The sequence below is a fragment of the Martes martes genome (assembly GCF_963455335.1).
Source record: "Martes martes genome assembly, chromosome: 17".
NCBI classification, from domain to species: domain Eukaryota; kingdom Metazoa; phylum Chordata; class Mammalia; order Carnivora; family Mustelidae; genus Martes; species Martes martes.
Window position 1 is genome coordinate 37261423 of NC_137905.1, and position 12053 is coordinate 37273475.

The 12053-nt window shown below is 51.6% G+C and overlaps 1 pseudogene across 1 annotated transcript; it reads left to right on the forward strand.

Annotated features, from left to right (window-relative positions):
• Window positions 1–1683: 1683 nt before the first annotated feature.
• On the forward strand, window positions 1684–10711 carry LOC308358307 (ribonuclease P protein subunit p29-like; annotated as a pseudogene). The gene is made up of 7 exons (XR_013968493.1): window positions 1684–1817; window positions 4064–4116; window positions 5655–5878; window positions 7231–7306; window positions 7472–7533; window positions 9149–9250; window positions 10207–10711. The product of XR_013968493.1 is annotated as a ribonuclease P protein subunit p29-like (transcript).
• Window positions 10712–12053: the final 1342 nt, after the last annotated feature.

Genomic DNA, 12053 nt, shown 5'->3' on the forward strand with positions numbered 1-12053 from the left:
GAATCTCCAAGGATGCTGAGGAATCTGAATTTTTGAAGTTCACCCTGTGATTGCAATGCACTTAATTAACTTAATTAATTAGCACATAGTTCATTTATTTAATCCACTACTGTTTAATATCGGGTGGGTTTCCAAGTTTTTGCTATCATAAACAAAAATCACAGTAATACCAATATCGGTAAGGACAGGTGCCAGTCTGCATACACAGATATCTGTTTCCTGAGGACAATAAAGTGTTTGCTTTTTAAAAAAAAAACAATTTAGAGATCAGGGAGTTACGAAGTAACTACAGTTCTCAGAGCTCACCCCACCACAAGCAGGGAACTCCATGGAAGATTGGCAGTCCGCCAAGCTGATTTGGACAAATTCAGAAAGGGTCAATTGTGAGATAAAGAGCCTAACAAACCTAAAAAAGAAGCTCTCAAAGATAGAGGTCTGCCTTCTTCCTTGTCACCATAATCATAAAGATCCTCTCAAAAGGTCCCCCTTGAGACTATAGCACTGGAGTTGGTTCTTACTATCTTCTGCTGTCTCATGCTGCTCTTTTAAAGTTCACATTTGGTAGTTCATATGGTATAGGTCCCCAAGAGCAGTTTCTCAAGCTTAGTCCCATAGACTCCTAACTATTCTCAGGCATCTCCAACCGCAATACATTTAAATGTGCAGTGTGTAATTCCACTTCGATGTTAATATACACACAAGGTTCACGTTCACCAGACAAGCCCCATGATAGCCACTGAATTCCAGGGCCTGCAGTCCTATGTTTAAGATCAAAATGGCTCAAGGTCACCACCCAAAAACAAATCAATGTTTCCCAAACTAGGATCTGTGGACATAAAACCTCAGGGTTCCTAGACAATTTCTGCTCCCTTAAAAGGACTTTATATCTTACTGGAAGTTTGACCCACTGACTTAAAGTGGAGGGGCTATCCTGCTCTCCTGACCCGCACTCCACACAAATGAAGGCTGCACAGTGCTGCACACCAGGTCACTTCTGAGACGTCTGCACTGGCCTTCCAGCCGCAATTCCTGACCCTTCCCCAGAACAATGGGCATCAGTTCCTTGCCTCTTGACTTCCTAACAGAAACTAACATTCTGGGTCTCAAGAAAACGTTCAGACTATCAGGCCCAACCCACTCACAGTGGTGAAAAAAGGGACGCTGGAGATGGGAAGTGCCTTAAGCGAGGTCACACAGCTAGTTTAGCAGCAGGACAAAACTAGAGCCTAAGCCGTCCATCCCAACTTCAGTGCCTCGGCTACTCTGTAGAGAAGGCAGATGAGCGACCCCATGGACCTCATTCCCACCATCCTTGTCCCACTTCCGTAGTCCCCTGATACCCCAAGTCCCCGGAGTCCTCTTCGGGTCGGCTGGGCCCGCTCTACTCCAGCTCTTCACAAGCAGTCCACACGCCCGAACCACAATCCCGAGGTTTCTGGCCTTCCCCCGCCTACAGTACACGGGAGCTGAGAAAGCCCCACGAAGCAGAGACACCATCAACACTAGTAGACCCTCTGCTGTAGCGGAACCGCCATTCAGGGTATGCGCAGCCTTAGGTCCGCGCGCGTCAGTGACGTCACAGTCGACTCCACCTGCGAGCCCGAGCGCCTGCGACTCCAGGTGAGAGTTGCAGCGTCTCAGTCTGGCGACTTAGCGTGGCGCGCGAGGTCGGGCACAACATCTCCCTCCAGCCCAAACTTTAACGAGAGAAGTTTTGATGGCCGAGGGCCGATGAGAAAAGTGAAGAGAGGTAAAGAGTGAGGGTCGCCGGCAGGAAACGTCATCGGAACGCACCGGAAGCGGCCCGAGGATGAAGAGTAAGCGAGGTTGAAGGCCTGTGAGCAGAGGAGGGGTGGGATGTAAAGGGTCGGGAACTTGGTGCTGGTAGGTGGACCGGTTCGCAGCGGAGGCCGACTGAAACTGCTAGTGGAATTGTCCCGCCTTACGTAAGGGAAACCGAGGCCCGGAGTCCCCGTTGGCCTGGCGCAGTCTCTGCGTTGAAGATTGACGTCGGAGCTGGCGGCTGGTCCCCGTGGGGCCCGCTCAGTGTGCTAAAGGAGGGCCGAGGGCCTTGGGCTGACTTGACCACTGCCTGCCACCTGCTGACAGTGGTTAAGGCCCCCATCCTCTCTGCGACCTGGTTTCCCCTTCTGTGAGGTGCTGGTGGTGGTTCCTGCCCCGGCAGCTGTTCTGTGACCGACCCTTGTCTGGTGGAAAGCGCTGGGAGCCTGCTGAGGAATGACATTCCTCCCAGGACTTTGGGAGTTGATCCGAGAAGAGTTATGCCTAGGAAGGGAGCAAGCGCCCAGGGTAGTTATAAGCAGGGGAGTGTAGACACCGTTAAAATTGGTCTTTGGACCGGTACATTCATTTCCACCTCTGCCACTTCCTCTCTCTGTAATCGTTATGGGTCTCAGCAAATCTGAGCTTCAGTTTTCTCGTGTGCATTATAGGAATAATGTCTACTTTAAAAGATTGTTCAAAAAATATAATGAGATAAAATGTGTAGCTTTTAGCCAGGTGCATGGCAAGTAATGAGTGCTCAGTAACTGTTAGATGTGGATTGTTCCAGAAAAGACTTCCAAGTCTAATTGAAGCACCCGTGACAGGTGAAGCAAAGTCATTCCTGGGGTTGCTCTTTAGAAACAGATTTTAATGCCACTCTTGCATTTAAAGGAGAACCAGACTCTGTATATCATATAATAATATGATATGATATGTATATTATTATATGATATAAACACTTTGGTTTGCTTGTTCAGATGTACTCAAGGAAGCACAAGGGAGCTGGGATGGAATTTACAGACTGTCATGTGAATCAAATTTTCTAGTCCTTTGAACTTAAACCAGGCCTTTGTCTTATACTTACTCCGTTTACACCCATACTCTTATCCCCAGAACCATGTTTTTCTCCTTCATACACATGAAGTAAGAAACAGGTGTGTGGAGTTTTTAGAGGTTAAAACCACATTGATCTATACATATTTTGATCTTGAAGAAAGGCCTACTGTGTTTTATCAGTGTAGGACACCATCTATTGTATGATACGCACCCATTTCATAGATATTGAAATGTGAAAAGTCTTTTCTTTTTTTTTTTTTTAACATCTATCAGTCAACAAAATGTAATATTTGCAACCATCTGCGTCCTGGGAAGCTCTGTTATATAACGTTTATATGACTTACTCAGTTAGACTTACAGAGTGACTGTTCAAGCCCCTAACCTGTGGCAGATTAAACCAGTCGACTCCTCCTGTGGTCTACTGACCTGCAGGAGCATCTGAAACTTGTTAGAGATGCAGGGTCTGGGGGCGTCTGGGTAGCTCAGTGGGTTAACCCTCTACCTTTGGCTTAGGTCATGGTCCCAGGTTCCTGGGATGGAGCCCTGCATCTGATGCCCTGCTCAGTGGGGAGTCTGCTTCTCAGAAGCCCTACTCTGGGGGGGGTCTGCTTCTCCTTCTCTATCTGACCCTGCTTGTGTACACGTTCTCTTCTCTCTCTCTCAGATGAATAAATCTTTTTTAAAAAATCTTAAAAAAGAAAAAGAAAAAGAGAGAAATGCCAGACCTGGGTGTGGGGCCTAGGTATCTACATTTTAATAAGAACCTAGTTTCCTACATTAATTAATATATGAGAAGCATTGATTTAGTTTTATTTCTTTCTAAAGATTTCTTTATTTAATTGACAGAGAGAGAGCACTTAGAGGGGTGGGGCAGAAGGAGAGAGATTCTCAAGCAGACTCACCTAGAATGCAGAACCAGACATAGGGCTCAATCCCAGGACCCTGAGATCATGACCTGAGTCGAAATCAAGAGTTGGGCACTCAACTGACTGAGCCAACAAGGCTTCCCGAGAAGTACTGTTTGAAAGCACACTCTTGGAACTCCTAGGATGGGTGGCAAGAGGGTAGAATAAGAGGCATCCAAGAAAGCTTAGAAGTCTGCTCTCTGTAGCATCCCTGTCTTCTTCTATCTCTAACGATAGTTTCATAGTTAGAAAAGTCATGAGTCTAATAGTCATGCCCAACCTGAATTGGCCATTTCTTGTTTGTTTGAATTCCCCAGGTGTGATCTACCATGCCTTTTCTCAGAAAGAGGCCAAAGAGCTCGACGTTCAGGTACAGTGCATGGCAGGAAGTCTGGGAGCAGCAGAGGTGATGACAAAGATGGCTCAATCCCCTAGCACTGCTTTAGATGTCCTTCCCATGTCTTACTCCTCATCCTTCCAGTAGATGTGTTAGGCTCTGTTGAGATCTGCTATTCTGATGGCCTGTTTCCAGCTGCTGGCCTCTTTCTCCCTTGTTTGGTTAACTGGGACCTCTTGATCCTGTGTCCTTTCCCAGTGTGTAGGGGACACTGGCTATGCCCACCTGAAACCTGCTCTGATGAGCACTGTCATTTGGCTTTGTCACTGTGCCCCCTTCGCTCTTGAAGAGGGCAGGCGATCACATTTCCTAGGTGGCATTTCTGGATTATATCTGGATGCTGCCAACATGCTTTGTCAGTTTGGCAGAAGCTCCACTGGGGACTCCTAATGAGGGAGTTAACAGGAAATCAAGATTTTGAAAGACTGATACACTTTTATTTGGTTTCTTCATGAAGAAGACCACTTAGGTATTTTTAAAAAATAAGTAATTGTCCCGTCACGGTAATAATACTGACGATAATGAATAGTTAGTATCTAAGGTGCAAAGTTGAAGCTGACTATGAGCTGCCTTGAAGGTCGAGTGTATCACATCATCCCTTTGCCAGCCCCGCTTCTCCATAAGGGATAGTGTGATTATTGACACATTAGCTTCACAGGGTTTACAGCCTGCTTCATGCAGCAGGGGTCAGGAAATCCCCAGGCAAGAGGCAGAACCTGTGTAGACAGTGCTGCTTGGGCTGTGGCCGACCTAGGACACGGGCAGCTGAATGAGGAGTAGACCAGTGGAACTCCCCACGTGAGAGACAGTGACATTTGGAGTTCTCTCAAGAATTTCACATTACTAGGACAGTTCTTTTGCCCACATGTCCTAGGAGTGCTGTTCTGCTCTTGGGAGAGAGTAAACCCAGGAGGCTGGGTTTACTTTCCCCAAGTGCTGTGGGAGCAGGCCTAATGAATAGCCATGACACATCCATAGGGTCAAACCCAAGTAAAGGAGATTGCCACTTGGGCACCATGTCAGATTCCTGCCCCCCCCCCCCAAAGCGTGGCCCACCCTGGGGCACCAGGTGGTATTGTTTTCCCAAGTATTCAGATAATTCCTTCAAGGCCATAGCTTGCCTTCATCGGGTTGTGACTGAATAAATATTGTTGGCATACATTTCTCGAGCTTTCCACCCTGCCAAGGATCAGAGAAGCCTGTTCTTCCTAATATAAAGGGTCTTGGGGATTTTTTTTTTAAATCCGTTCAAAATAACCTCAGAGACATAGAGTAGGAAGATGAATTTTGACGTGGCTGTTTTGTGCAGCGTCTGAATTCGTATTTGAGGGTGACTTTCACATCTGGACAGCTGTGGGGAGCTCACCTTCAGCAGACGAGAGGCTGTGTGAGGCTCAGTCGGGAGACAGATGGGTCAGGAAGGCATCCCATCAGTGGTGTCTGGGAGGGCCTGGGGTCTGGGGCTGCCCCCACCAGAACAGTGGGCGCCGTGCCGCCCTGTCCCCATGCAGCTTCCGGGAGCCCAGCAGGCCGAGGCCTTCGTGAGGGCCTTCCTGAAGCGCAGCATGCCCCACATGAGCCAGCAAGCCCTCGGGGGCCAGCTGCAACGCAAGGCTGTGGTCCTGGAGTACGCCACTGGCGGGAAGCGCCAGGGGAAGAGAAAGAAATCCGAGGGCCTCTCTGCCAGGCAGAGGAGGGAGCTGCACCTCTTGGACATTAAGGCAGAGCAGCGGCGGTAGGCCAAGTCTTTCCTGCCTTTCTCCCTAAGGCAGCTTCCTCCTCCTGGAGTGGGTGTGGCTTTGGGAGACCCAGTTCCCCTGAAGCTAAGGGAGCTTCTCCCACTGCTGCCACAAGGGGGCAGCCTCCCTTTACCAACTCAGGCTGGGTTTGCACTTGGCTTTCACAGCAAGGCACAGCCAGGCTCTTGCTGTTTGACTGGTTCTTGTCCTAGCCTTGACTAATGAGACCCGCACCGAAAGTGAGTCTGTTACCCATGGCAACAGGCTGTTTGTCTTTCGGCTTTCCTAGAGAGAGAGGAACTGATGGGTCTTAGTATATGCTCTTTATAGCTTTTACAGGCGACAGAATCATCCCCTGGGTTTATTGCCAAAGAGCGTGCTGCCCACATTTTTCAGAAGTTTCTGAAAGGGACGCATCACTCTGGGAGGACGTGCTCCTCCATCCAGCTGACACTGCATCCCTCCTTGGTCACGCTTCTGCACATGCTCGTCATCGGACAGTTTGTAGATCTCGCTCCAAGAGCTGTAGCCAAATAGCCTCCCACAGACACGGTCAGTCACTGTGTCTGGGACCCCGCTTGCAAAGAGAGCTGTGCTTTGGGTGGAGGAAGGGGCCGCTGCCTGCCCAGATTTCCCTCGCTGGTATCTACACAGATAGAACCCACTTTGAGTTTGAGCCTGAGGTTCTCCTTGGTCTGACCAACAGTTTCCTGGAACAGGTTCCCCATGAGGCACCAGGACCCGTAATAATGACCCCAGAGGAAAGCCTCTGAGGTCCTCTCACCTAGTCCCCCCCTGCGTCCCACCACTTGCTCACTCACCTTCTAGACACACCTGGTCCCTTACGTGGGGACGTGTATGGCCACCTGCAGCTCCTGTCTACTCCCCTCAGGGTCAGCTCCTGTAGCAGAAGACCTCAGGGAACAATGGTGAAGCAAGACTTAAGTTTAGTTCATGAAAAGCCGTCCAAATGAGCACCCCCTCCCTTCTCCGGGCTGGTGTGGCAGAGACTCGGGCAGTGCTGCCCTGGGAGCACCTGGCTGCTCTGCCGTCTCTGCAGGGCACCTCGTGGTGTGAGGGGTCTGCTGGAGCGCCGGCCATCCAGGCTGCATGTAGCCAGCAGGAAGGATGGAGGGGCACCAGGAGGGTTCTGGCAGCGGAAACAGGTTCAGGAGGGGGACGCAGATGTCAGTCTGTCGGGTTATCAGCTGTGGAACTAGGATCCACACCCAGTTCCCCATGACCCGGGTAGGGGTCCTTGGCATCAGGCTGCGCTCTGTGCCCTGTTGATGTCACAATCCCAAGCTCAGGTCGCCTAACTCTTTACTTCTTTCTACCTTTGCCACAGATACTCTTTTTCTCCCTCTGCATGAACTCTGGAAGCAGTACATCCAGGACTTGTGTGGTGGTCTCAAGCCAGACATGTGAGTTGCATGTCTGCAGCCCTGCCCTTTGAGGCAGAACCCAAGGCTTATGATGACTGTGAATGCAGCCTTCGGAGCCAGCTGGCTGCAGAAGTTTGTAGACCTGTGTGCCCCTTCAGAACTCTCGCTCATGGTCAACACTGAGGCCTTCTGCTTACCTTCTAGGCAGCCATACGTGATTCAGACCGAGCTGTTGAAGGCAGATCTTCATGGGGCTCTCATTTCAGGTACCTCGCCTACAAGCCCATAGTCCCCCGAACACCCACAGCATCACTCAGTGGCAACGTGGCTCTGTGCCACAGGGCTAGACACAGTGCTTGTCACGTGGATGTTTCCAGATCACCAGCGTTGAGGGTGGGAGATGACTAGCTACCTGAGCCAGTTCTGGCCACTTTTTGGATGTACTCTCAATGGTCTTTGTGTGCCTTTCCACACAGGGACCCCTGCTGCTCTCCCAGGGGGCACAGCAGCTGCTGGCATGTGTCCCCAGCCCTGAGCAGAGAGTCCCTTTCATCCATTTCCCCACAGTTTTCAGTCTCAGCTATGGACTCCCAGCTCCCAGTGTCATGTCCAGGGCAGACCTTACCCTGAGCATCGTCATTCATCCAGCCGCCCTGCACACAGCTGCCCCCCTGTCCAGCAGGCATCACAACCTTTCCATACCCAGAACAACTCCGGCCTCCTCACATCAGCCCCTGCCCTGGTGTTCCCAGCTCCGTTCATGGTACAACTGTTTACCCTGGTTGTTCAGGCCCAAAACCTGGGCAGTAACACCTTTCTTCTTCCCTGATCCCTCAGCACCATCCATCAGCACGTCCTACCACCCAAATCCAAGTCACCACCCTCGCCCCTGGATTCCGGTAGAACCTGCCTAGCCCTCTCCCTGCTGACACACTGCTTCTCCCCACCCAGGCAGCCCGAGGGAAGGTTTTCGGCCAAAACTCAGGCCATGTTTGTCTTCTGCTTCCTTACTGCGGTCTAAAAGGCCCCTCTGGCTCTACCGAGCACCAGGTCTAACCACATCGGCCTGCTTTCTGCTTCTCACACACCAGGCTTGGCCCCACCTCAGGCCTTTGCCGTTGTTCCTTCCCTCTGCCCAGAGTTCTGTGTGTCACAGACTGACTGCTTCTCAGTATTCAGGTCCCTACTCACAAGTCACTTCCCCCGAGGGCCTACCGTCACTAACAGTGAACCTTCTCCCCATGACCTTGTGTATTTCTTCATAACAGTTCCCATGATCAGAAAATGAAATCGTCTGATGTGGTACACATTCCCTTCCTACCTTTAGAACATCAGCTCCTTGAGAGCAGAGCCAAGAACAGTCTTGTTCACTCTCACGCCCAACACCGGCCTCGGATGGTGCCAGGCACGTGGCAGGTGCTCGGTGACTTGTCTACAGGCTACAGGGGACATGGGTCAGGAGAGCCAAGGGGCCAGCTGCCTGTGGTGGCAGTTCACCTCAGTCACTGCTTCACTGCCTGTAGCAAGATCCCATTCTGGCCAGAGTTTGGTGGGTCGTGGGAAGGATGTGATGCACAGGTGTTCCTTCAGATCCCATCACTGAGACGTGGCCCCATCCCAGCAACCTGTGGATCTTGGTGTTGCTGGACACACACGTGACCTCTTGGCTCCAGAGTCCTTCCCAGTACCCCTGTGGCTGCAGGCCCTCCAAAGGACGTCTTGTCAGAACAGCCCAGAGGCTACAGAGCCATGGGCAAGGGACTGGGACCCCGGACTCTCAACCAGCTGAGGAGTCCCCCACTCCCCACAGCCCCCACCTAGCTGGTTGTGGCTGCCCCGCACCCCCGAGGCTGAGACCTTGAATGCCCTTTTCCTTTGCAGTCACGAAATCCAAATGCCCGTCCTATGTGGGTGTTTCAGGAATCCTCCTACAGGAAACAAAGCACGTTTTCAAAATCCTCACCAAAGAAGACCACCTGAAAGGTACGGAACTGTCTCAGGGTGTGTGGCCTGTGGCCTCCCCGGCTTCATTGGCCCTTTCCTCGTGGCTTCAGTGGGTCCATTTGGCCTCTCAAGTCAGCACAGATTGCAGATCCCTGCTGACCGTGCATCCCACACCTGCCACCTGCCGAGAGCGCCCCTGCCCTCACGGCTCTCCGCAGGGCATCTGGAGCCCAGTCAGCAGCCGCAGCCAGATAGGACTGGAGGGAGGGCTGCTGGGCTGCACTTCCAGATACGAGGGTCTGTTTCCATGACTGAGACCCTCTCCTGCCCCAACCTGCTGCCCTGCCCCAAGGAGTGGAGCTAAGCAGACCCTGAAGGGAGACAGCTTAGTGCTTGTCCCTGGGATTCCAGGATCTGGCCCTTTCCGGTAACTCTTTGGGTTCTAGGAGAGCAGGTGCAGCCTCCCCTGCTGGGTGTGCCAGAGCTCCTTGTTCTGGCAGAGAGGAGCATAAGCACCTGGGCTGTCGACATTTCCACACCCCTTACCAGCAGATCTGAGATTGCAAAACCACAGCGGGAGGTTTTTGTTCCTTTATTTTGGAATTTGTTTTTTCTTGCTGTTTCCTTCTCTTTCTGCGTGTCTGGGTGCTCTCACTCTCAGCATAAAGCCATGAGTCAGTCTGAAAACTATGCGGGGAGACCTGTTTCTCACACTTTTTCTGGGAGTTTGGCTTAGAGCCTTTGACCCTAAAAATTAGTGTTGAGTCATATTTAAATCTGAATACATCGGTCTTACGACAGAAAAACGCCCTGTCGTCCTGGTGCTGCTGAGCTTTGCGGACTCTCCGCTCCTTACTAGCTTACGTTCTAAATCAGACATTTAAGGAAGGTCTTGTGCTTCAGCGTGAGCTTAACCGTCAGGATTTTTTTTTTTTTTTTTTTGCCTTGTCCCTTTTCTCCTGTTTTTTGTTTTTTGATTTTTTTTTTTTTTTCAGTTATCCCCAAGCTAAACTGTGTGTTTGCAGTGGAAATCGATGGCTTCATTTCCTACATTTATGGAAGCAAATTCCAGCTTCGGTCAAGTGAGCGATCTGCCAAGAAATTCAAAGCGAAGGGAACAGCTGACCTGTAAAAGCTCTCTGCTGCGGAGAGGGCTGTTTGGGACCCCAAGGACCGGGGACACCTGCGTGCCTGCCTTTCAGCGGAGACATGGCTGGGCTGGTTCTGCTTCTAGATCACCCCCAGCCCGTTAACACCGGAGTTAAGAACAGTTCGTCATCCGGGAAGAAATGTGCCTTACTGAGCAAAGTCAGGGAATGGAGGTGTGTCTGTTTCTAGGTGACGACGGGTGTGCATTGCTCCCTGAGAGAAAATCCTGGCAGGATCGGCACAGGTTGACCTGACTGGTGGCATTATAGGTTTTTATTTCTCTTTCATCCTCTTCTGAGTGTTCTGTGGTGAATCCATTGTTTATGTAATAATAAAATACACATGTCATCGATAAGAGGGTCATGGTGAAGGACCGAGCCTTGTGGCCCAGCCTGACTGGAAGGGAGGTGGCTGGAGGCTGTCCCGGGCAGGTAGTCCCACTTCTGCAGTGTAGACAGCTGCCCTCAGGTGCCTGCTTCCTGAGGGCAGGGGTTTGGAGCATCTGACATGTTAGTTTAAGTCATGTCCCCTGTGGCACTCTTGGACCTAACTGATGTTTCCGGGAAGCTGGAGAGTGAGCGGTGAAGTCACAGAGGGCCTTTGGGCTCACTGGCTCTGGGAAGTAGTACGGGACTGGGGCCAGGATGCAGGTTGCCAGGTAAGCTGGAGCTTGCAGTGGTCGTTCAGTACAGGGAGCTCCGACCTGCAGCGCCTTCTTGTCGCCGTGGCTCTTAGGCTCCAGGGTCGGCCAAAGGGGATCAAGACCACAGCTCTTCCCAAGCTCTCATGTTCTAGGAGAGTCTGAGTTCCCAACAGGGCCCTCACTGTGTGCTGCCACTGGAAGGCTTCGCTCTTCAGTCTGACTCCGCCTGTGTGCCATGTGCCTACTGGTCACTAGGCGAGGCACTCGTAGGCAGGCCCAAGTGGGGACAGGGCATGGGCCAGCTTACACTGTGTGGCTGTTGGGCAGCCATGTGGCTCAGAAGGACGGACAGGCCATTCCTTTGAGAAGTCAGCATTTGCCAACCAACCAGGTGAGGGCAGAAACATTGCTAGGAACAAACTGGCAGCAAAGCCATGAGCTTTTTCTTTCACTGCAGGTGAAGCAGTGGTGCTAGACACTTGGCTTTGTCTGTATATCCTGCTGGCCCCTGCACTGGAGGAGAAAGGCCATGGGAGGGGAATGTAAACTCCAACTCTGATGGGAGAGCAGGAAGCCCTCACTCGGTGCACCTGCATCCATCCATGTGGGGTCCCTGGCTCGTCAGGATGGTCCACGGTCGATTCGGATGCTCTCTCACTGCCGCCATCACTACCTGTGCAACAGGTCTCAGGTCCCAGCCCCGCTTGGGACAGGGCAGCTGGCCTAGCCACTGAGCCCTGTGCTCTGACGGCCTACATTTGCTATAAGGGACTCAGCCTTAGTGCTCGTTTGCCCAGGGCCTCACCACCTCTTGGTGCTTGTGTGGAAGAACTGTCTCCCATGTACTATGAGGTGCCAAGGATGGACACTGTAGCAGGCTCAGCCCATGAGCAGTGAAAAACCAGCTAGACACACTCCAGGCCCCTGCATGCAGGGTAGGAAGGAGCAGGGACACTCCTCCTGGTCTGGGACGCAGGGGACAAGGTACAGTGTTCATGTGAGCCTATTACTCAGGCTCATATGTAGGTGGGCACATACGTCCCCAAAGAT